The sequence below is a fragment of the Ammodytes marinus genome, assembly GCF_949987685.1.
Source record: "Ammodytes marinus genome assembly, chromosome: 10".
Lineage (NCBI taxonomy): Eukaryota > Metazoa > Chordata > Actinopteri > Uranoscopiformes > Ammodytidae > Ammodytes > Ammodytes marinus.
The window spans coordinates 32,220,263-32,247,050 of NC_137214.1; the positions used below are offsets into that span (position 1 = coordinate 32,220,263).

Consider the following 26,788-nt stretch of genomic DNA (forward strand, 5'->3'; position numbering starts at 1 on the left):
CCCAGATACCAATCCTCAGGTATAAAGAACTCTTTGAATTAACTTGAAAAATGTCATGAGATCCAACGCTTACAGGAAATGAGAAAGAAAAAAAACATGTCCACGTGCGTTGCCAGTGCCGATAGCTAAAGCAACACAAACAGCTTTCATAACCTCGCCACATTGCAAACTATTCAATATCTATTCAAAGTTGGGTGTTTACACAGAGCCGCGGCTCCGCTTAAGGCCATTTAAAAAGCAGTAGAAAAGCAGAAATGTTCAAAATGTTTCAGATTGAGCACAGCGGAGTGTAACTGTTTCAAACATAATCCATCCCATAAACCCTTTGTGTGCCAAATGGTGACAAGATTGGGTTTTGATATTAAACAGTTTTGGCTGGATTATATTTCCTGCGTCGTTCCACATGTACCTGCTACTTGTGTCTGGGTGTGGTTGAGAAAAGTATTTGGACCCCATAAAAAAACAGGTTGGTTACCTTTTGTAGTTCTTCTACATTCTTTGACATACGTCTTCAGGTTGACACGACCAGCCAGGTCTGACCAGTTTTTCAGAAACCTGGCCAATTGACCAACCAGCCGGGTCATACCACAATGAAGCTGACGAGCAGCATCATCCTGTTTTAATTATTGTAACCACCAAGGTCCTGCTGTCTGTATTGTTTCTAAAAATAGAAAATAAAAATAGACCTTAAAAAGTTCTTAATGCAAAGAAAGATACAAGGCACAAATAAGTTGGAAATAACTGAAGGAACAGATTTATGTTCAAAGATTAAGAACTTTTTTGTAATGATTTCAGTAATGATTTCAGTGCTTTTGCAGTGATGAGAGCAGAATGAACTAAGCCTAAATGTTGCAACCAAACATAGGCCAACTTTATAGTTTTGAAGGTAGGTTGGTTTGGTTATTCATGTAGAGAACCGCCTTTTTTTCTTTTTTGTGTGAAGAATTTGTTGTTGATGTTAATTTTTAAGCGTTATTTATTTCAACAATACCACCAAAAGATTTCAAATGATTTATTGTCATGTGCAGAAATACCAAAAAGTGCAATATTTGGTGCAGTCAATTAGTGTAAATGTATCTTATACCAGAAACTAGTACCATAGAAAACGTGCAAATTGTGAAAAAACTTTTAGTTTGCTTTAGTGGATACTAAAGAAGAGCAATGTCTCTGTGTGAACTGATTATTTTGTAGAGATCTGCTGATCTGTTAAAAAATTGTGTGTGTGGGAATCAAAATAAATTGGTATGATGGGCTAAGTCAGAAATGTGCTACTATTGTAAAATAATAAGCCCTTGCTCCCCAACTGTCCCTGCAAATCTCTGGTTGATAAGATAGTTATTCTCTCTACAATTACATGTATGTGTTTATTGAGGGATGAGCGCACTCACACGCATTGATACGAGTGAAGCATGGGTAAGGGGGGGGGGAGGCATTGACTGGTTGTTAAGGCGATGGGGGGGGGGGGGGGTTGTTAAGGCGACGGGGGAGGGGTGTTACCTGATACCAATCCTCAGGTATGAAGAACTCTTTGAATTAACTTGAAAAACGTCATGAGATCCAACGCTTACAGGAAATGAGAAAGAAAAAAACATGTCCGCGTGCGTTGCCAGTGCCGATAGCTAAAGCAACACAAACAGCTTTCATAGCCTCGCCTCATTGCAAACTATTCAATATCTATTCAGAGTTGGGTGTTTACACAGAGCCGCGGCTCCGCTTAAGGCCATGTAAAAAGCAGTAGAAAAGCAGGAATGTTCAAAATGTTTCAGATTGAGCACAGCGGAGTGTAACTGTTTCAAACATATTCCATCCTATAAACCCTTTGTGTGCCAAATGGTGACAAGATTGGGTTTTGATATTAAACAGTTTTGGCTGGATTATATTTCCTGAGTCGTTCCACATGTACCTGCTACTTGTGTCTGGGTGTGGTTGTGAAAAGTATTTGGACCCCATGAAAAAACAGGTTGGGTACCTTTTGTAGTTCTTCTACATTCTTTGACATACGTCTTCAGGTTGACACGACCAGCCAGGTCTGACCAGTTTTTCAGAAACCTGGCCAATTGACCAACCAGCCGGGTCATACCACAATGAAGCTGACGAGCAGCATCATCCTGTTTTAATCATTGTAACCACCAAGGTCCTGCTGTCTGTATTGTTTCTAAAAATAAAAAATAAAAATAGACCTTAAAAAGTTCTTAATGCAAAGAAAGATGCAAGGAACAAAGAAGTTGGAAATAATTGAAGGAACAGATTTATGTTCAAAGATTAAGAACTTTTTTGTAATGATTTCAGTAATGATTTCAGTGCTTTTGCAGTGATGAGAGCAGAATGAACTAAGCCTAAATGTTGCAACCAAACATAGGCCAACTTTATAGTTTTGAGGGTAGGTTGGTTTGGTTATTCATGTAGAGAACCGCCTTTTTTTCTTTTTTGTGTGAAGAATTTGTTGTTGATGTTAATTTTAAAGCGTTATTTATTTCAACAATACCACCAAAAGATTTCAAATGATTTATTGTCATGTGCAGAAATACCAAAAAGTGCAATATTTGGTGCAGTCAATTAGTGTAAATGTATCTTATACCAGAAACTAGTACCATAGAAAACGTGCAAATTGTGAAAAAACTTTTAGTTTGCTTTAGTGGATACTAAAGAAGAGCAATGTCTCTGTGTGAACTGATTATTTTGTAGAGATCTGCTTGTCTGTTAAAAAATTGTGTGTGTGGGAATCAAAATAAATTGGTATGCTGCGCTAAGTCAGAAATGTGCTACTATTGTAAAATAATAAGCCCTTGCTCCCCAACTGTCCCTGCAAATCCCTGGTTGATAAGATAGTTATTCTCTCTACAATTACATGTATGTGTTTATTGAGGGATGAGCGCACTCACACGCATTGATACGAGTGAAGCATGGGTAAGGGGGGGGGGGAGACATTGACTGGTTGTTAAGGCGACGGGGGGGGGGGGTTGTTAAGGCGACGGGGGAGGGGTGTTACCTGATACCAATCCTCAGGTATGAAGAACTCTTTGAATTAACTTGAAAAACGTCATGAGATCCAACGCTTACAGGAAATGAGAAAGAAAAAAACATGTCCGCGTGCGTTGCCAGTGCCGATAGCTAAAGCAACACAAACAGCTTTCATAGCCTCGCCTCATTGCAAACTATTCAATATCTATTCAAAGTTGGGTGTTTACACAGAGCCGCGGCTCCGCTTAAGGCCATGTAAAAAGCAGTAGAAAAGCAGGAATGTTCAAAATGTTTCAGATTGAGCACAGCGGAGTGTAACTGTTTCAAACATATTCCATCCTATAAACCCTTTGTGTGCCAAATGGTAACAAGATTGGGTTTTGATATTAAACAGTTTTGGCTGGATTATATTTCCTGAGTCGTTCCACATGTACCTGCTACTTGTGTCTGGGTGTGGTTGTGAAAAGTGTTTGGACCCCATGAAAAAACAGGTTGGGTTCCTTTTGTAGTTCTTCTACATTCTTTGACATACGTCTTCAGGTTGACACAACCAGCCAGGTCTGACCAGTTTTTCAGAAACCTGGCCAATTGACCAACCAGCCGGGTCATACCACAATGAAGCTGACGAGCAGCATCCTCCTGTTTTAATCATTGTAACCAACAAGATCCTGCTTTCTGTATTGTTTCTAAAAATAAAAAATAAAAATAGACCTTAAAAAGTTCTTAATGCAAAGAAAGATACAAGGCACAAATAAGTTGGAAATAACTGAAGGAACAGATTTATGTTCAAAGATTAAGATCTTTTTTGTAATGATTTCAGTGCTTTTGCAGTGATGAGAGCAGAATGAACTAAGCCTAAATGTTGCAACCAAAGATAGGCCAACTTTATAGTTTTGAAGGTAGGTTGGTTTGGTTATTCATGTAGAGAACCGCCTTTTTTTTCTTTTTTGTGTGAAGAATTTGTTGTTGATGTTAATTGTTAAGCGTTATTTATTTCAACAATACCACCAAAAGATTTCACATTATTTATTGTCATGTGCAGAAATACCAAAAAGTGCAATATTTGGTGCAGTCAATTAGTGTAAATGTATCTTATACCAGAAACTAGTACCATAGAAAACGTGCAAATTGTGAAAAAACTTTTAGTTTGCTTTAGTGGATACTAAAGAAGAGCAATGTCTCTGTGTGAACTGATTATGTTGTAGAGATCTGCTGATCTGTTAAACAATTGTGTGAGTGGGAATCAAAATAAATTGGTATGCTGCGCTAAGTCAGAAATGTACGTGCTACTATTGTAAACTAATAAGCCCTTGCTCCCCAACTGTCCCTGCAAATCCCTGGTTGATAAGATAGTTATTCTCTCTACAATTACATGTATGTGTTTATTGAGGGATGAGCGCACTCACACGCATTGATACGAGTGAAGCATGGGTAAGGGGGGGGGGGAGGCATTGACTGGTTGTTAAGGCGATGGGGGGGGGGGGGGTGTTGTTAAGGCGACGGGGGAGGGGTGTTACCTGATACCAATCCTCAGGTATGAAGAACTCTTTGAATTAACTTGAAAAACGTCATGAGATCCAACGCTTACAGGAAATGAGAAAGAAAAAAACATGTCCACGAGCGTTGCCAGTGCCGATAGCTAAAGCAACACAAACAGCTTTCATAGCCTCGCCTCATTGCAAACTATTCAATATCTATTCAAAGTTGGGTGTTTACACAGAGCCGCGGCTCCGCTTAAGGCCATGTAAAAAGCAGTAGAAAAGCAGGAATGTTCAAAATGTTTCAGATTGAGCACAGCGGAGTGTAACTGTTTCAAACATAATCCATCCTATAAACCCTTTGTGTGCCAAATGGTGACAAGATTGGGTTTTGATATTAAACAGTTTTGGCTGGATTATATTTCCTGAGTCGTTCCACATGTACCTGCTACTTGTGTCTGGGTGTGGTTGTGAAAAGTATTTGGACCCCATGAAAAAACAGGTTGGGTACCTTTTGTAGTTCTTCTACATTCTTTGACATACGTCTTCAGGTTGACACGGCCAGCCAGGTCTGACCAGTTTTTCAGAAACCTGGCCAATTGACCAACCAGCCGGGTCATACCACAATGAAGCTGACGAGCAGCATCATCCTGTTTTAATTATTGTAACCACCAAGGTCCTGCTTTCTGTATTGTTTCTAAAAATAGAAAATAAAAATAGACCTTAAAAAGTTCTTAATGCAAAGAAAGATACAAGGCACAAAGAAGTTGGAAATAACTGAAGGAACAGATTTATGTTCAAAGATTAAGAACTTTTTTGTAATGATTTCAGTAAAGATTTCAGTGCTTTTGCAGTGATGAGAGCAGAATGAACTAAGCCTAAATGTTGCAACCAAACATAGGCCAACTTTATAGTTTTGAAGGGTATGTTGGTTTGGTTATTCATGTAGAGAACCGCCTTTTTTTTCTTTTTTGTGTGAAGAATTTGTTGTTGATGTTAATTTTTAAGCGTTATTTATTTCAACAATACCACCAAAAGATTTCAAATGATTTATTGTCGTGCATAAATACCAAAAAGTGCAATATTTGGTGCAGTCAATTAGTGTAAATGTATCTTATACCAGAAACTAGTAGGGGAGAACGGGGTAAGTAGGCACACTTTTTACTCTAGTGAGAATTGCTTATCACCTACACATCTTTCAATAGTCATTCCTACATTAAATAGAAGCTTAAGGTGTTGGCTTGAAATGTCTACCCCTCGCTTTTTCTGTCTTATTGTAATAAAGAAGAAATTAATCATCAAATACACCCTTACACATTGTGACAACCAACCCCATCAAGGGGTTGGTTGTCAAACGCTATGGGGTTGTTTTTCACAATGTTATCTTAATGGGAATAATCTTAAAAAGAAGGCAAGAAAGTAGAACTAAATTTGAAAGTTTAATTGCATTGTCAAGTTGACAAATAGGCCTACTTAACTTACTGTAGCCTTGGCAGCTGGTCTAGTTTGGGATGCACTGGGTTGTTTTGATTTTGTTGCCCTTTTTTCTTTTGCATGCTAGCTGCCTTTTCCTGCTCTATTCTTTCCTTCTCTGGGGTGTTAGTGAGGATACAGCTTGACAATTTCTTTCGTTATTGGGTTCCTTTTCTGGCTGCAGCCTTGAGATAACATGTGACAATCAACCCCCCAAAAAATGTGACGACCAACCCCAACTTGAGTTTCTTGCTAGCATCAAGGCCAACAACCATCTGACAACTATTTAGCTTGCTAACCACAATCTAAGTTATAGTTTACCCTTCACACTTTGTATGGGTAACAAGTGTTTTGTTATAAGCCCATTGTGTAAAAGCCTAGAAGAAAAATACTGAGGAGCTAAATATTTTGAATTTGACATGAAAAACACAAACAGTTCTCTCACCTCAAATTCAGCAGTCTAACTCCAATGAAGACTATGTAGGTGACCTCTGATCCCAATTCTGGATATTTACATACCAAAATTTCACAGACAGCGCCTTCTGGTTCCGAGATATAACGATTGTGACAACCAACCCGTGTGACAAATTACCCCGTTCTCCCCTACCAAAAGAAAACGTGCAAATTGTGAAAAAAACTTTTAGTTTGCTTTAGTGGATACTAAAGAAGAGCAATGTCTCTGTGTGAACTGATTATTTTGTAGAGATCTGCTGATCTGTTAAACAATTGTGTGAGTGGGAATCAAAATAAATTGGTATGCTGGGCTAAGTCAGAAATGTACGTGCTACTATTGCAAAATAATAAGCCCTTGCTCTCCCAACTGTCCCTGCAAATCCCTGGTTGATAAGATAGTTATTCTCTCTACAATTACATGTATGTGTTTATTGAGGGATGAGCGCACTCACACGCATTGATACGAGTGAAGCATGGGTAAGGGGGGGGGGGGAGGCATTGACTGGTTGTTAAAGCGATGGGGGGGGGGGGGTGTTGTTAAGGCGACGGGGGAGGGGTGTTACCTGATACCAATCCTCAGGTATGAAGAACTCTTTGAATTAACTTGAAAAATGTCATGAGATCCAACGCTTACAGGAAATGAGAAAGAAAAAAACATGTCCGCGTGCGTTGCCAGTGCCGATAGCTAAAGCAACACAAACAGCTTTCATAGCCTCGCCTCATTGCAAACTATTCAATATCTATTCAGAGTTGGGTGTTTATACAGAGCCGCGGCTCCACTTAAGGCCATTTAAAAAGCAGTAGAAAAGCAGGAATGTTCAAAATGTTTCAGACTGAGCACAGCGGAGTGTAACTGTTTCAAACATAATCCAACCTATAAACCCTTTGTGTGCCAAATGGTGACAAGATTGGGTTTTGATATTAAACAGTTTTGGCTGGATTATATTTCCTGAGTCGTTCCACATGTACCTGCTACTTGTGTCTGGGTGTGGTTGTGAAAAGTATTTGGACCTCATGAAAAAACAGGTTGGGTACCTTTTGTAGTTCTTCTACATTCTTTGACATACGTCTTCAGGTTGACACAACCAGCCAGGTCTGACCAGTTTTTCGGAAACCTGGCCAATTGACCAACCAGCCGGGTCATACCACAATGAAGCTGACAAGCAGCATCATCCTGTTTTAATCATTGTAACCAACAAGGTCCTGCTTTCTGTATTGTTTCTAAAAATAGAAAATAAAAATAGACCTTAAAAAGTTCTTAATGCAAAGAAAGATACAAGGCACAAATAAGTTGGAAATAACTGAAGGAACAGATTTATGTTCAAAGATTAAGAACTTTTTTGTAATGATTTAAGTAATGATTTCGGTGCTTTTGCAGTGATGAGAGCAGAATGAACTAAGCCTAAATGTTGCAACCAAACATAGGCCAACTTTATAATTTTGAAGGTAGGTTGGTTTGGTTATTCATGTAGAGAACCGCCTTTTTTTTCTTTTTTGTGTGAAGAATTTGTTGTTGATGTTAATTGTTAAGCGTTATTTATTTCAACAATACCACCAAAAGATTTCAAATTATTTATTGTCATGTGCAGAAATACAAAAAAGTGCAATATTTGGTGCAGTCAATTAGTGTAAATGTATCTTGTACCAGAAACTAGTAGCAGTTGTTAAGGCAACGGGGGGGAGGTGTTGTTAAGGCGGGGGGGGGGGGGGGGGGGGGGTCTGGCGTTGTTAAGGTGACGGGGGAGGGGTGTTACCTGATACCAATCCTCAGGTATGAAGAACTCTTTGAATTAACTTGAAAAACGTCATGAGATCCAACGCTTACAGGAAATGAGAAAGAAAAAAACATGTCCACGTGCGTTGCCAGTGCCGATAGCTAAATCGGCTAATAGTTTTGATTTTAAACAGTTTTGGCTGGATTATATTTCCTGAGTTGTTCCTGCTCACGGAAAACACATCTAGGCCTACCTGCTACTTGTGTCTGGGTGTGGTTGTGAAAAGTATTTGGACCCCATGAAAAAACAGGTTGGGTACCTTTTGTAGTTCTTCTACATTCTTAAAAACAGGACAGGCTAGTTACTCACATGTTACAGGCATTGAGTTGAGACACACCCAGTGATCAATATAAGAGGTAAACTCCTTCCCATCTCAGACTGACTGCAGCGACCGCCGACATGACACCAGCCTTCATCATCCTCCTCTGCCTTGCGCACACGGTATTTACACTTTTCAACTCCTTTGTGATTTTCTCTACTAATGACATCTATTGCAGGATGCCCAAGTGAACAAAAAGTGTATTTTTCTATACTTAAAGTATATTTGAAGTGTATTAAAAGTTTTCAAGTATATCAACACCCTATGTACTTATTTAACCCTCATGCACCACTGGGACCATTTTCTGCCTTTTGGCCTTTTTTTTGTTTTTGTTTTTTGAATAACTTTAGCTGTGCTTATATTAGCCTAATACATTTTGGCCAGGGTTCATTTTTATGCAGATATTTTCTGAATTTCTACTCAGCAACTTCATAGCACCTATAATAAAGGCAGGAGATTTTTTTGTTACACAGAAGACCCTAAGACCATTTTCTGCCGTCATTGACCTCCATTCAAAACGGCCTATTTTTCCAAATGTGATCCTGCTGACAAAGCAGCATAAAATATATTTTTCTATTATTTTGTGCTTTCATCCTTGACAAAAGGCATCAAAATTTGTGATTTTCACCCCAACTACTAGGTGGTTCCCTTTGGTATAATTTGCATGGGGTTGAATTACAGGCTATTTTCCTGGTTGTCAGTCCTGCAATATTGTTGCCCCCCAAAGGTCAATGTAAAACAATATTTCAACCTAAATGGTGTTGATGTGTTGGTAGGGATATCAGTGTGTGGGGTATATGTAGATATTGAGAAATTATGGTTTGTGTGTGTGTGTACAGACAGCCAAACTTCAAACACCCAAACTTGTATGTAAAAAATGGCTCAATTTGAAAGCATTAAAATTGCTAAAAACTTATCTTTTTCAAACCATAGCCATGTTGACAGACAAATGTAAATGTGAGGTTATTAGGCATGCATCCCAAACTTAAGACACCAACATTACACTTTTTTCCCCCACTTAGCTGAATTATTCATTTACTTCAGCTTTTACTGATAAGTCAAAATGCTCCCTAAAACAAAACAAGAAAAAAAGATGATTTTTTATAATTTTTGTCATTTCTTAGAGTTGCAGACCTATACATAAAAAAATTAGCAACACATGAAAGGGTAGGATCCATATGGATACCTAAGGGTTGTGTCTGTGTTTGTTGTGAAATTATTGTGTGTGCGTATGTGTGTGTCTTTGTGCACTTCCAAATATATGCAGCTAAAAGGTGCTATTTTGGGGCTTTCAGGTGGCTGCTCACCCAGCATGCACAAAAGTTCACTGACATTCTCCCAAAACTGTGTGTGTGTGTGTGTGTGTGTGTGTGTGTGTGTGTGTGTGTGTGTGTGTGTGTGTGTGTGTGTGTGTGTGTGTGTGTGTGTGTGTGTGTGTGTGTGTGTGTGTGTGTGTGTGTGTGTTTGTGTATGCATAATAAGGCCACATTTTTTGTGGAAAAATTATCATTTTAAGCATTAAAAGCAAACAAAAATCAACTAATATTAAATATGTATGTACAGAGCTCAAGTGGGGTAAATGGTTCATAAAAAAAAGTAAAAAAAACATTATTTTATAATACTTTTATGGCAGTTAATTGGGCGTGGCTTCTTGTGGCCCTTAGGGTCTCCTGTGTAACAAAAACGTTAGGGAGGCCTGAGGGTTAAGTATATTATTGTGTGTGCTATGTTTGAGTGTATTTTTAATGTGCTTAAGTATGGTCATGAAAAATGTGCTATGTTTGAGTGTATGTCTTAATATGCTTAAAGGTGGGGTATGTGATTTCTGATTGGTCAAAATTAACATGAGCTGTACACTTTGACCAATCAGAGCGAGGCTCCGATCCTAAAAGAAAAAAAAAAAATCCGATTCTATGTTCTTATTGGCTGTTGGGACTGTCAACTGTTCAAATCTCGATCACAACTGCTATTTTCTCCCCAAATTCTCCATCCCAGCTTTAAATATAGTTCTAAAAAGTGTGTTAAGTTTGAATGTATTTTTAATATGCTTAAAGCTGGGGTGGAGTATTTGGGGAGAAAATGGCAGTTGGGATAGAGATTCGAATCCAAATACCTCAACCGCTCCACTTGTTCTCTTTGGTCCCTCCCCTATGGTCCCTCCCTGACACGCTCTACACCAACAAAGTCGTGCCAAAGTGAATGGACAGTCCCAACAGCCAATAAGAACAGAGAATCGGAGCCTCGCTCTGATTGGTCAAATTGTCAGCTCATGTTAACTTTGACCAATCAGAAATCATATACCCCAGCTTTAAATAGTATACTTGAGTACAAAATACAGTCATGCCCAAAATTATTCATATACCCCTGGCAAATTTTGATTTAAAGTTACTTTTATTCAACCAGCAAGTTTTTTTTTTGTTTGGAAATGACACATGCTACTCCCAGAAGATAATAAGACCATGTACAAGAGGCATCATTGTGGAAAAAAATATTTTTCAACTTTTATTTACATTTGAACAAAAAGTGGCATGTCAACAATTATTCATACCCTTCTCAATAATCAATAGAAAAGCCCTTATTGGCTATTGTAGCAATCAAACGCTTCCTATAATTGCTGACCAGCTTTTCTGTATGTCTCCACTGGTATTTTTGCCCTTTCATCTTTAGCAATGAGCTCCAACTCTTTCAGTTTGAAGCGTCTCACTGCCATCACCCTGATCTTTAGCTCCCTCCACAGATTCTCAATTGGATTCAAGTCAGGACTCTAGCTGGGCCACTGTAAAACGTTAATGTGTTTGTCCGCTCACCATTTCTTCACCACTCTTACTTTGTGTTTTGGGTCGGAGGGGGCGCCCTTGCCCACTGCGCCACGGGCACCCCCATCCTTTTTTTTAACATAACATACGATCTAACATGAATCTATACGGGTCAATTTGCCACTTTGGTTAGAACATTTATTATTTCTCTTTTGGATTTCTCCATGCAGGTTGATTTAGAAAATAGTGTCTTGATTATTTTTGGTTGTTAGTGACTCTGTGGATCAAATTAGTCTCAAACAAGAATCATCTTTGACTCTGGACACCTCCTCCTCCTTCTGCTATTTTGGGCCAGAGAAAATCTTTATAGGGGAGAGTGGCCTAAGTTGTGCCGGTGGGGAAGTTGTGCCACCCCTTGTTTCTAGAAAACCATGGAAGAAATTGGAAATGTGACCACATATTTAAGAAGAGCCATCCATTTGACTCATCCTGTAAAGAAGGGAGACACAAGTAATGAAATATAAGCACATTTAAGCTAAAAAAAACTGTGTTTTGCCTTTCAAAGTAAAATTTCCATGATCAAGGTTTTTTTATTATTGTATCTGAACAATTATAGACAAGTTTGAAAACATTTGACACATGTTTTAGTGCTTTAGTATGCTACACTTTGAGTCTATACAGTTAGCACGATGTCAGCCCTAAACTGCTGCATCATGCTCATTATCCAAATGTCTGGGGTTGGGGTGATTTGTGCCAAAGGGCCTAGGTGAGTTATAAGTAAGTAAGTAAGTAAGGGCGCACTCACACTAGTGCCGTTTGCCTGTTCCGTGCTCAGCACGATTCAGCACGATTCCCCCCCCTCCCCACTCCCCCCGCTGGCCCGTGCTCACACTGCTCGTGGCCTGGGCACACTTGCACCTTGCCTACGTCACCGTGCGCGTTTAGGATTTGGAGCGTAGTCTACTTGTAGGCTATACGACTGTTTGTGAATATTTTCATCCGGCCAAAGTTGCATCATATATTCCACTTCCACATTAGAGCAACGAGAATCCTTAAGCTATTGGTTTTTTTTTTTTAAATGTAGCCTTGACGTAATAGGTCGCGGTGGACAGTCTCATATTTGTGCAGCACGCTGTTTATTATTAATATAACAGCCCGTCATCAGACCATACACCGACCGGATGGTTTTATACACACACACATCGCTCCATCAAATCCAAGTCAGAACTTTTTGTATGGGCAGAGATCGTTTTTTTAAGTGTCTTTATAAAGTTTATTGTTAAATCTTAGTGTAGGCTACTGTTTCCTTATCACCGGGCCGCGGTGTGTTGTTTTGTGTTCGTCTCCACCGCCATGCGTAAAGGCAGTTATGACAGCTGACGGGAGGAAAAAGAAAAAAATCATCTGACGAACGTGAGTCAACACGAAAACCTTTTTGCTTTGCTTTCTGCGCTCACCTATTTAGCTCTCTCCCTCTTTTATTAGCCCACACCTAGGCCTACACACACGTTAATTCTCACACATTTTATGTAGCTACAAGTCCAAGTGGTGGGCAATTCTGGTGCCGACTAGTAAGGCAGCGGACGTTAACGGACTATGCATCCTTAATAAATTCACGTCAGGAACGCCGCCTGTGCGCTTGCTTGTGCGCGTGTCATCTCATTAGCATCTGTACTTTGGCCACGGCACACCTCTCCCAGGTGTGCCGTGGCCAAGGGGCTGTTCCGTGCTGGAATACAAGTTGGCGTGGTCACACTAGCCAAACGTTCTAGACTTTAGTATGCAAATGAGCTTTGGCACGGGGCCGCGGCCCTTGTGTGAGTGGCCCCTAAAATGTATTTATAAAAGCACATTTATGACAGTTTGCACTGTCCGAAGTGCTGTACACAGTGCATTCAGTAGGTAAACAATGAAGGTAAAATAACAATAACCAAAATAAATGACATAAAGCCCATACATCCACATAAACACAGATAGTAGTGCAGAGGTAAGATAGTTAATGGGGAGGAAAAGCCAGGGTGTACATATGGGTTTTGTCCCATGTCACTATAAAAAAAAATTCTCTTTTGGTTTCCTCCATGTAGGTTGATTCACAAACGACCCAAGCCAGCTCTGTGACATTTTCCTGCGGTGGCACACAGTGCCCTTCTGGTCAGGACTGCCTCCTGGTGGACGGCACATCTTGCTGCATGGACCCGTGTGATCACTACACGCCGCTAGATGACGCCTGGAGAGCCACGGACAACACCAGGTGGGGTTTCCTATGCGACCCAAACTGGCAGGGCTGGTACCGTCTGTTCCTCGGTAACAGCAGCGTTCAGATGCCAGAGAGATGCATTGATTGGAGCATGTGTGGAACTACTATTCCACTGTGGCTGCAGACGCCCCACCCGCGGCTCTCTACAGGCATCATACAGGCCCAGGTCTGTGGCAGCTATATTGATGGCTGCTGCCAGTACAAGCAAAACCCAATCAATGTGAAAGCCTGTCCAGGAAACTACTACGTCTACAAGCTCATGAGGCCCAATAACTGCTATACAGCCTACTGTGCAGGTAAGCAACAAGTTCCTTCTCTGCCGTCACACTGTGGTATCAAACTTGAGCAAAATGCTAAGATCAAGATCCAGAGGCTTCAGCTGCTGAAGCACAAAGTTATAAGTCTAGTTCTTCAGACTGACAGTGAATGGAATCCTTATTCCATATTGTATGTGGAGATGATCATGTCTTTGGATAATTCAGACCTTTGGTACCATCAGATTCTCTAATGGACTAATTTGTTTTGTGCTCCTCATCAGATGTCAACACAAAAATACCTGTGTGTGATACCTGCAGTGCAGCTCAGACCTGTGTGATCAATGGCACCGTCTGGAGGTGTGAAGGTGAGTCTGAGTGAAACATCCACCATTCCACATGATTTACCATGATGGTTTTGACACAAAAAGAGTGTGGTGTAAGGGAGAACGGGGTAATGTGAGATACTTTTTACATTTGCTCCCCTCTAAGCGAGCTAAACTGATTTATCAGTAAAATGTACACATTTCTAATTAATTCAGGATGTTTCCTAGCAATGGACATTATCAGAATGTATTCAGGACAAAGGGCAGTGAAAATATGGTTGTTTTAAAAAAAAAATTATTGGGTCTCACTTTACCCCAACTGAGACAGACTAGCGAAATCAAGGGGGTAAACTGATCCACTTACTTTTTCCACTCTGAAACTACCATAACAACACATTGTGTAACAGTTAGAATCCTGACAGCTAGCTTGAAAACCACATATTCCGGACTAGTTACAAAATCATGGGGTTTGGTCAATTAAGCAAAACATTTTTCTAAACACTCGAAAGCAACTCTGATACAAATACAACATATAATTCATATTCAATAATGAACATTCAAATGACAGATAGAACCAGTTAGATTAAAACACAGTCTGGGGGTCAGAACACAAGACCCATAGAGCTAAAAACGAGGCATTGCCAGACTGCTGTGGGGAATATAAATAGGTTATTATGAGCAAAAGATCGATGCTCTAAAAATATCACTAAAATCAGTGAAAACATTAGTTTCAAAGTTTGACTTCTACACTATTAGCTTCCAACCGTTTGTCCTGTTAAAAACGAGGCATTGCTAGACTGGTGTGGGGAATATAAATATGTTATTATGAGCAAAAGCTGGATGCTTGTCCCAAAGCTAATAGCTATACACCAGTCAGGCAAAAATACCAATAAAAACATTTCTTTTAGTTTCACCGTTTGAAAAAAAGCACAAGTAGCTTACTATCCATTGTGTTATTAAAAATGAGGAATTAATAGACTGCTGTGGTTAAGATAAATTAGTGGTTTATGAGCAAAAGCCTTCTGTGTTGGTTTATGCAACATTCAGCATGCTTTGCTACAGGCATCTTGTCGCTTAGAGGGGAAAACAACTTGGCGGTGAAGGAATATTTTTCCAGAGGATCTCGGGGCCGTGGACCAATAAGAAATAGGGGGGTGGGGTTATCATAGACTACTGCACGGTGGAAGTGTCTGGTTACTAATGTGGGGGGAGGTGGCTTTCCCATTTTTGACGTCAGAAACTGAGAGAATTCTGACTGGAGTATATTGGGGGGAGGTTTTCAGAAAGGGAGAGAGAGAGAAAAGGAGAACGTTTTCTTTTTTTATATACTTTGGCAGTCTACTTTTGCCCATCATTAAACACATTCTGGCAATCAGGGCCGCCGCTCCCTATACGCAGGGTATGCAGAGCGCGTAGGGCACCAAGTTCCTGGGGGGGCCCCCCAAACATTTTTTTTTATATAGTATAGGCCTATATATATATTTTTTTTTTAATTAAAAAGGAAAAAGACATGATCCGGGGGCCCCCCCAATTTTTTTTTAAAGTTCAGGATAATCATAACATTACAAAATATATATAAATGAGTTATATAAATGAGTCATCATTGTTTTTTCTTAATTGTGTAACCTATCCAGGGGTGGATTACTGCACAGGCACACCGGGCACAGGCCCAGGGGCCCAAGGGCTCAGGGGGGCCCTCAGCCAGAGATACTGATAGTAACTTTTCATGTTGTATAGTCAAAGAGCTCAGTCACTGATGTCAATAACAGGGTCCAAAAAGGAATAGCCTAAATATAAGGAAAGCAATCATCATGGGCCCCTCAACTAGTAGGGAAGAAATACAAAAGTAAGTTAAAAACAACAGCCCAATATCCCAAAATCCTGTCGGAAACACTGACTTCTTTAATATGTTTTTGCCATTAATTGTATGTATCTGTGTAGAAAATTCCGTGTACCTGAATGGTTATATATATATATATATATATATATATATATATATATATATATATATAAATCCAGAGGCTTCAGCTGCTGAAGGACAAAGTTAAAACGTCTAGTTCTTCAGTCCCTTGTGAACTAATTTGTTTTGTGCTCCTAATCAGATGTCAACACAAAAATACCTGTGTGTGATACCTGCAGTGCAGCTCAGACCTGTGTGAGCAATGGCACCGTCTGCAGGTGTGAAGGTCAGTCTGAGTTACCATGAAACATCCACCATTCCACATGATGTACCCTGATGATTTTGACACACAAAGAGTTTGGTGTATATTTCATTTACCATTTCAAATATTTTTCCTTCCTGGTAGAAACTTCCACAACAGAGATGACTACTTCACCAACAGGTCAGATTGTTATGAGCTGGTTTGTGTGGTGTAAAATCTGTCTACATGTTGTTGAAGCTCAAAATACTTGTATACCGACAATACCTTGTTTCCAATGTAGATAAACAGTCAGAGCTGATAAAACATGAAACATCCACCATTCCACATGATTCAAATTGATGATTTTGACACAAAAAGATAGTAACACTTTACAACAAGGGAACACTAACTGTTAGTTAATGCTTAATCGAGGCTTAATAAGCATTTCCTAATCATTACCTAACTGTCACTAAATGCCTGGTAAATGCTTAATAAACATAAACTAAGCATTAACTGTTATGCTTAGTTCATGCTTAACTAAGTATTAGTTAGCAAATCATTAACTAACCGTAAACAACTAAGCATTAACAGTTACTTAATGCTTAAAAGGCATTAACTATGCATTAACTAACCATAATTAGCATTAAAAAACATAAAAAACAACATATCCTAATTGTAAAGTGTTACCAAATAGAGTTTGGTGTATATTAAATGTAACATTTCAAATATTTTTCTTTCCTGGTAGAAACTTCCACAACAGAGATGACTACTTCAACAACAGGTCAGATTATTATGTGCTGGTTTGTGTGGTGTAAAATCTGTCAACATGTTGTTGAAGCCCAAAATACTTTTATACCCACAATGCCTTGTTCCCACTGTTGATAAACAGTCTAAGCTGATAAAACATGAAAAATCCACCAGTCCACTTGATTTACCTTGATGATTTTGACACACAAAGAGTTAAATACAACATATAATTCATATTCAATGATTAACATTCAAATGACAGATAGAACCAGCTAGATTAAAACACAGTCTGGGGGTCAGAACACAAGACCCATAGAGCTAAAAACGAGGCATTGCCGGACTGCTGTGGGGAATATAAATAGGTTATTATGAGCAAAAGATCGATGCTCTTCCCGAAGCTAGCTCGGGAGATAGCGGCTAAAAATATCACTAAAATCAGTGAAAACATTAGTTTCAAAGTTTGACTTCTACACTATTAGCTTCCAACCCTTTGTCCTGTTAAAAACGAGGCAGTCCCAATATCGCAAAATCCTGTCGGAAACACTGACTTCTTTAATATGTTTTTGCCATTAATTGTTTGTATCTGTGTAGAAAATCCCGTGTACCTGAATGGTTATAAATAAATAAATCCAGAGGCTTCAGCTGCTGAAGGACAAAGTTAAAACGTCTAGTTCTTCAGTCCCTTGTGAACTAATTTGTTTTGTGCTCCTAATCAGATGTCAACACAAAAATACCTGTGTGTGATACCTGCAGTGCAGCTCAGACCTGTGTGAGCAATGGCACCGTCTGCAGGTGTGAAGGTCAGTCTGAGTTACCATGAAACATCCACCATTCCACATGATGTACCCTGATGATTTTGACACACAAAGAGTTTGGTGTATATTTCATTTACCATTTCAAATATTTTTCCTTCCTGGTAGAAACTTCCACAACAGAGATGACTACTTCACCAACAGGTCAGATTGTTATGAGCTGGTTTGTGTGGTGTAAAATCTGTCTACATGTTGTTGAAGCTCAAAATACTTGTATACCGACAATACCTTGTTTCCAATGTGGATAAACAGTCAGAGCTGATAAAACATGAAACATCCACCATTCCACATGATTCAAATTGATGATTTTGACACAAAAAGATAGTAACACTTTACAACAAGGGAACACTAACTGTTAGTTAATGCTTAATCGAGGCTTAATAAGCATTTCCTAATCATTACCTAACTGTCACTAAATGCCTGGTAAATGCTTAATAAACATAAACTAAGCATTAACTGTTATGCTTAGTTCATGCTTAACTAAGTATTAGTTAGCAAATCATTAACTAACCGTAAACAACTAAGCATTAACAGTTACTTAATGCTTAAAAGGCATTAACTATGCATTAACTAACCATAATTAGCATTAAAAAACATAAAAAACAACATATCCTAATTGTAAAGTGTTACCAAATAGAGTTTGGTGTATATTAAATGTAACATTTCAAATATTTTTCTTTCCTGGTAGAAACTTCCACAACAGAGATGACTACTTCAACAACAGGTCAGATTATTATGTGCTGGTTTGTGTGGTGTAAAATCTGTCAACATGTTGTTGAAGCCCAAAATACTTTTATACCCACAATGCCTTGTTCCCACTGTTGATAAACAGTCTAAGCTGATAAAACATGAAAAATCCACCAGTCCACTTGATTTACCTTGATGATTTTGACACACAAAGAGTTAAATACAACATATAATTCATATTCAATGATTAACATTCAAATGACAGATAGAACCAGTTAGATTAAAACACAGTCTGGGGGTCAGAACACAAGACCCATAGAGCTAAAAACGAGGCATTGCCAGACTGCTGTGGGGAATATAAATAGGTTATTATGAGCAAAAGATCGATGCTCTTCCCGAAGCTAGCTCGGGAGATAGCGGCTAAAAATACCACTAAAATCAGTGAAAACATTAGTTTCAAAGTTTGACTTCTACACTATTAGCTTCCAACCCTTTGTCCTGTTAAAAACGAGGCAGTCCCAATATCGCAAAATCCTGTCGGAAACACTGACTTCTTTAATATGTTTTTGCCATTAATTGTTTGTATCTGTGTAGAAAATTCCGTGTACCTGAATGGTTATAAATAAATAAATCCAGAGGCTTCAGCTGCTGAAGGACAAAGTTAAAACGTCTAGTTCTTCAGTCCCTTGTGAACTAATTTGTTTTGTGCTCCTAATCAGATGTCAACACAAAAATGCCTGTGTGTGATACCTGCAGTGCAGCTCAGACCTGTGTGAGCAATGGCACCGTCTGGAGGTGTGAAGGTCAGTCTGAGTTACCATGAAACATCCACCATTCCACATGATGTACCCTGATGATTTTGACACAAAGAGTTTGGTGTATATTTCATTTACCATTTAAAATATCTTTCCTTCCTGGTAGAAACTTCCACAACAGAGATGACTACTTCACCAACAGGTCAGATTGTTATGAGCTGGTTTGTGTGGTGTAAAATCTGTCTACATGTTGTTGAAGCTCAAAATACTTGTATACCGACAATACCTTGTTTCCAATGTAGATAAACAGTCAGAGCTGATAAAACATGAAACATCCACCATTCCACATGATTCAAATTGATGATTTTGACACAAAAAGATAGTAACACTTTACAACAAGGGAACACTAACTGTTAGTTAATGCTTAATTGAGGCTTAATAAGCATTTCCTAATCATTACCTAACTGTCACTAAATGCCTGGTAAATGCTTAATAAACATAAACTAAGCATTAACTGTTATGCTTAGTTCATGCTTAACTAAGTATTAGTTAGCAAATCATTAACTAACCGTAAACAACTAAGCATTAACTTTACTTAATGCTTAAAAAGCATTAACTATGCATTAACTAACCATAATTAGCATTAAAAAACAACATATCCTAATTGTAAAGTGTTACCAAATAGAGTTTGGTGTATATTAAATGTAACATTTCAAATATTTTTCTTTCCTGGTAGAAACTTCCACAACAGAGATGACTACTTCAACAACAGGTCAGATTATTATGTGCTGGTTTGTGTGGTGTAAAATCTGTCAACATGTTGTTGAAGCCCAAAATACTTTTATACCCACAATGCCTTGTTCCCACTGTTGATAAACGAGTTTGGTGTATATTAAATGTAACATTTCAAATATTTTTCTTTCCTGGTAGAAACTTCCACAACAGAGATGACTACTTCAACAACAGGTCAGATTATTATGTGCTGGTTTGTGTTGTGTAAAATCTGTCAACATGTTGTTGAAGCCCAAAATACTTTTATACCCACAATGCCTTGTTCCCACTGTTGATAAACAGTCTAAGCTGATAAAACATGAAAAATCCACCAGTCCACTTGATTTACCTTGATGATTTTGACACACAAAGAGTTAAATACAACATATAATTCATATTCAATGATTAACATTCAAATGACAGATAGAACCAGTTAGATTAAAACACAGTCTGGGGGTCAGAACACAAGACCCATAGAGCTAAAAACGAGGCATTGCCAGACTGCTGTGGGGAATATAAATAGGTTATTATGAGCAAAAGATCGATGCTCTTCCCGAAGCTAGCTCGGGAGATAGCGGCTAAAAATATCACTAAAATCAGTGAAAACATTAGTTTCAAAGTTTGACTTCTACACTATTAGCTTCCAACCCTTTGTCCTGTTAAAAACGAGGCAGTCCCAATATCGCAAAATCCTGTCAGAAACACTGACTTCTTTAATATGTTTTTGCCATTAATTGTTTGTATCTGTGTAGAAAATTCCGTGTACCTAAATGGTTATAAATAAATAAATCCAGAGGCTTCAGCTGCTGAAGGACAAAATTAAAATGTCTAGTTCTTCAGTCCCTTGTGAACTAATTTGTTTTGTGCTCCTAATCAGATGTCAACACAAAAATACCTGTGTGTGATACCTGCAGTGCAGCTCAGACCTGTGTGAGCAATGGCACCGTCTGGAGGTGTGAAGGTCAGTCTGAGTTACCATGAAACATCCACCATTCCACATGATGTACCCTGATGATTTTGACACACAAAGAGTTTGGTGTATATTTCATTTACCATTTAAAATATCTTTCCGTCCTGGTAGAAACTTCCACAACAGAGATGACTACTTCACCAACAGGTCAGATTGTTATGAGCTGGTTTGTGTGGTGTAAAATCTGTCTACATGTTGTTGAAGCTCAAAATACTTGTATACCGACAATACCTTGTTTCCAATGTAGATAAACAGTTAGAGCTGATAAAAAATGAAACATCCACCATTCCACATGATTCAAATTGATGATTTTGACACAAAAAGATAGTAACACTTTACAACAAGGGAACACTAACTGTTAGTTAATGCTTAATTGAGGCTTAATAAGCATTTCCTAATCATTACCTAACTGTCACTAAATGCCTGGTAAATGCTTAATAAACATAAACTAAGCATTAACTGTTATGCTTAGTTCATGCTTAACTAAGTATTAGTTAGCAAATCATTAACTAACCGTAAACAACTAAGCATTAACAGTTACTTAATGCTTAAAAGGCATTAACTATGCATTAACTAACCATAATTAGCATTAAAAAACATAAAAAACAACATATCCTAATTGTAAAGTGTTACCAAATAGAGTTTGGTGTATATTAAATGTAACATTTCAAATATTTTTCTTTCCTGGTAGAAACTTCCACAACAGAGATGACTACTTCAACAACAGGTCAGATTAGTATGTGCTGGTTTGTGTGGTGTAAAATCTGTCAACATGTTGTTGAAGCCCAAAATACTTTTATACCCACAATGCCTTGTTCCCACTGTTGATAAACGAGTTTGGTGTATATTAAATGTAACATTTCAAATATTTTTCTTTCCTGGTAGAAACTTCCACAACAGAGATGACTACTCCAACAAAAGGTCAGATTATTATGTGCTGGTTTGTGTGGTGTCAATTCTGTCAACATGTTGTTGAAGCCCAAAATACTTTTATACCCACAATGCCTTGTTCCCACTGTTGATAAACAGTCTAAGCTGATAAAACATGAAAAATCCACCAGTCCACTTGATTTACCTTGATGATTTTGACACACAAAGAGTTAAATACAACATATAATTCATATTCAATGATTAACATTCAAATGACAGATAGAACCAGTTAGATTAAAACACAGTCTGGGGGTCAGAACACAAGACCCATAGAGCTAAAAACGAGGCATTGCCAGACTGCTGTGGGGAATATAAATAGGTTATTATGAGCAAAAGATCGATGCTCTTCCCGAAGCTAGCTCGGGAGATAGCGGCTAAAAATATCACTAAAATCAGTGAAAACATTAGTGTAACACCCGGGACTTTAAGAATCTAGTAGTAATAAAGGCAAGTCAATTGTACATCATATACTCCTTTAATTTGTATCATATGGACAGGGAAAACAGTGACATAGCATCTCTGCCAACAAACAAACAAAACACAACATTAGTACATCCTAAAAAAGTCATTCCTTGAATATAAAATACATTATAAATCCTAAAACATCTCGTACCTTCCTTGCAGTAAGTTTGCAGGGAACTGGCGTCAACAAGTGCCTCCCGAGCCCGAACGCACCGGCCCAGCCCGCTACAATCACAACACAAATCACACGTTTATCAAACACACCACACATCGGACCATACCAACAGAAGCATGCTTAATCGCACTCTACTCACAGTTCTGTGTGCAACGGATCGGCTTCCCCGCACGCTGCCGAGTCCCGGCACTGTTTACAAACCCAGGAAGCTGCCATATTGACATGACGCTCCCCCTTTATTAGCGTCATGAACCTACTGGCTCCCGTAATACAGGGAGTAACCGCGCCCAGGCTGTTCAGCCAAAATGCCCGGACTACGTGCGTCTTTTTACCATTACATCCCCGAGGGTATGTTACACTCACCCCCCTTTACACAAATCATCGTCCCGATGATAAAAACACAAAACAAACACAAATAAAAATCTGAAGGGTTACCTACAGGGTCCATCCACAGCCTATTGGTCACTATATAGCTTACCGACTAAGGTAGAGATAATGTCCCTAAGAGCTATCAGACAAAGATGATTAGTATGAGCCACCACCTGAGCCTCAGCCCCTCCCCCTACCCCTCCCCTCCTCACCGCAGACCTTGGTAAGTTGAAGGGGTTGGAATTGATCCCAGCCGTTGTCCTGGTGGTACGCCGCAGCTGCTTTGGGGCCTGATCTGGCCCCTCCCCCTCAGACTGCTCCGACTCTGAAGACTCCTGCAGCACTGGTTCCGAAAGCTCTTCCCTACACTCTCTCTGCTCTGGTTCCTCCTCTATGGAAACCTCTTCTAGTAGCGGGGACTGAACTGGCTCCTCCCTCTCCAACTGCTCAGACTCTGGTGGCCCCTGCAGCTCTGGTTCCGACAGTTCCTCCTCCCACTCCTCAGGAACTGCTTGCAAGAGCAGGACCCGTTTTCTTCCATCTGGATCTCCTTCCTCCTCCAAGGGGGCATCTCCCGCTTCCCCCTGCTCTTCCAGCAAAGACTGCTCCGGGCCACAAGGCCGCAGCTCCATCCGGTGAATGTTCTTCGGTGGACAGGAACCATCGACTGGGACCACAGTATACACTGCCGCCGTTGGATCTGGCTGTGCCAAGATTTCGAATGGCATCGGCATCCACAGATCCTGAATCTTATGTCGGCCCTGGAAACTGTGATTTTTCCTATAGACCAACTGTCCAACTTTCAGGGCGCTCTGCTTGGATGGTGGGCCATGATACCTTCTCCGTGCTTCTGCAGCCTGTTTCATTTTTACTGTGGCACTTTGGTGGGCAGCCCTCAGTCGCACCTGATGCTCACGGACCCAGTCATCAATGTCCCCGCTGAACTCGTCCTCTCCCACCCCCAATAGAATGTCAATAGGCAGATTAGGGGATTGGCCAAACATGAGGAAGTATGGTGTGTATCCGGTGCTGGAGTGTTCGCTTGTGTTATAAGCGAACACCATCTCGGGCAGATGCTCTACCCACCTTCTTTTTTTTGGGGGGGAAAGTGTCCGCAACAGATCGTGTAGAGTCCTATTGAACCTCTCACACTGCCCGTTACCCTGTGGGTGGTAAGGCGTGGTGCGGCTCTGCCGGATTCCATAGACACTACACAAACTCTTTACTATCTCGGCTTCAAAACATCTCCCCTGATCGGAATGGATGCGTTGGGGGACTCCATACCTCTGAATCCATTCCTTAACCAGAGCCTTGGCAACCGTCCCTGCCTTTTGATCCCTGGTGGGCACCGCTACAGTGAACTTGGAGAAGACGTCTGTAAAGATAAGGACATTTTCACGACCATCACTGGATCGCTCCAATACTGTAAAGTCCATTGCTACCACTTCACATGGTTTGGACGCCAGCAAGCTCCCCCACTCCGTGACTACCCTAGGCAATGGGGCTTTTGCCACAATACAACGGGCACAGTGTTTACAATATTGTTCGATGTCTCCATACATTCCTGGCCAATAACATCTGCCCCTGGTCAACTGGAAAGTCCTTTCCACCCCCTGATGCCCATGGCCATCATGCATCCGGCTAAGGACCTCCCCCTGCAGACTGTGCGGAAGCAGCACCTGCCTAATACGGCCTCGTCTTGTGTCCAGTAGCTTGCGGTACAGTACACCCCCCTCACTCTCCAGCTTATCCCACTGCCGCACCAGTTCCAATGTCTTATGGTTTTCTCCTGCTCTTTCCGCCGGACCCGGTCTCCTCCCCTGAGTCCAGTACTTGAGGAATGCCTGGATGGCCGAATCTGCGTGTTGCTGAGCCTTTAAGAAGTCACAGGAGTATACCGGGAAGCTTGAAGACGCCCCTATCCCATTCAATGAAACGTGCTGGTTTTGATCGACTCCTACAGAGAGTGAGGTTTGGACCTCCTCATGTGACTGCAGGACCCCGGGACCCTCCATTGACCCTCTGTTCTGAGTATACTGTCTCGACAGCCCATCCGCATTCCCATTCTGCCGCCCAGGCCGATACTGCAGGTCAAAGTCAAACCTGGCCAGTTCAGACACCCATCTTTGTTCAATGGCCCCCAGTTTGGCAGTTCTCAGATGACTAAGGGGGTTATTGTCTGTGAAGACTGTGAACTTGTGACCAAGCAGATACTCATGGAACTTGTCAGTTACTGCCCACTTAAGCGCCAGCATCTCCAACTTCATCGCTACCATCCTCACTGTCCTGCGACAGGACCGCTCCGAGCCCTTGATGGCTTGCATCGATTTCTAGGAAAAATGGCTTGGTGAAGTCTGCATAAGCCAAGACTGGTGCCGAAATAAGCCGCTGCTTCAGAGCCTGGAACGCTGCCTGACACTCGGTACTCCACAGTAGCTTGAAAGGCGGAACACCCCCTCTGGATTTTTCTGTATTTGGGGAGCCAATAGCTGAAAGGGCATGTAAGGGGGCTGCCAGCCGTGAAAAACCCTCCACAAACCGCCTGTAGTATCCTGCAAAGCCCATGAATGACCTTAGTTCTTTAAAGTTCACGGGTTGCTGCCATTCTGCCACAGCACGAATCTTCCCCGGATCTGTCGCCACCCCTTGTGTTGAGATGACGTGACCCAAATAGGAGACTTCATGCTGGAAAAGCGAACATTTGCTCCACTTGACCTTGAGCCCATAGTCCCGGAACCGAGATAAGACCATCTGCAGGCGAATCAGGTGCTGGTCAAAAGAGGATGAGAATACAATTACGTCATCGAGGTACAACAGTAGTGATTGGAAGTGCTGGTCACTAAAGATTCGCTCCATAAGGCGGGGAGTAACCGCGCCCAGGCTGTTCAGCCAAAATGCCCGGACTACGTGCGTCTTTTTACCATTACATCCCCGAGGGTATGTTACATTAGTTTCAAAGTTTGACTTCTACACTATTAGCTTCCAACCCTTTGTCCTGTTAAAAACGAGGCAGTCCCAATATCGCAAAATCCTGTCGGAAACACTGACTTCTTTAATATGTTTTTGCCATTAATTGTTTGTATCTGTGTAGAAAATTCCGTGTACCTGAATGGTTATAAATAAATAAATCCAGAGGCTTCAGCTGCTGAAGGACAAAGTTAAAACGTCTAGTTCTTCAGTCCCTTGTGAACTAATTTGTTTTGTGCTCCTAATCAGATGTCAACACAAAAATACCTGTGTGTGATACCTGCAGTGCAGCTCAGACCTGTGTGAGCAATGGCACCGTCTGGAGGTGTGAAGGTCAGTCTGAGTTACCATGAAACATCCACCATTCCACATGATGTACCCTGATGATTTTGACACACAAAGAGTTTGGTGTATATTTCATTTACCATTTAAAATATCTTTCCTTCCTGGTAGAAACTTCCACAACAGAGATGACTACTTCACCAACAGGTCAGATTGTTATGAGCTGGTTTGTGTGGTGTAAAATCTGTCTACATGTTGTTGAAGCTCAAAATACTTGTATACCGACAATACCTTGTTTCCAATGTGGATAAACAGTGAGAGCTGATAAAACATGAAACATCCACCATTCCACATGATTCAAATTGATGATTTTGACACAAAAAGATAGTAACACTTTACAACAAGGGAACACTAACTGTTAGTTAATGCTTAATTGAGGCTTAATAAGCATTTCCTAATCATTACCTAACTGTCACTAAATGCCTGGTAAATGCTTAATAAACATAAACTAAGCATTAACTGTTATGCTTAGTTCATGCTTAACTAAGTATTAGTTAGCAAATCATTAACTAACCGTAAACAACTAAGCATTAACAGTTACTTAATGCTTAAAAGGCATTAAGTATGCATTAACTAACCATAATTAGCATTAAAAAACATAAAAAACA

At 40.2% G+C, this 26,788-nt stretch overlaps 1 protein-coding gene across 1 annotated transcript in view; it reads left to right on the top strand.

Moving 5' to 3' along the window:
• LOC307256526 (uromodulin-like) overlaps positions 1–14,076 on the top strand; it is a 113,843-nt gene extending 99,767 nt beyond the window's left edge. The window contains exons 7-8 of the transcript XR_013845065.1: positions 13,639–13,768; positions 14,011–14,076. The gene's annotated coding sequence lies outside the window, so the exon portion shown is untranslated. The remainder of the gene's footprint in view (positions 1–13,638; positions 13,769–14,010) is intronic.
• The last annotated feature ends 12,712 nt before the right edge of the window (positions 14,077–26,788 follow it).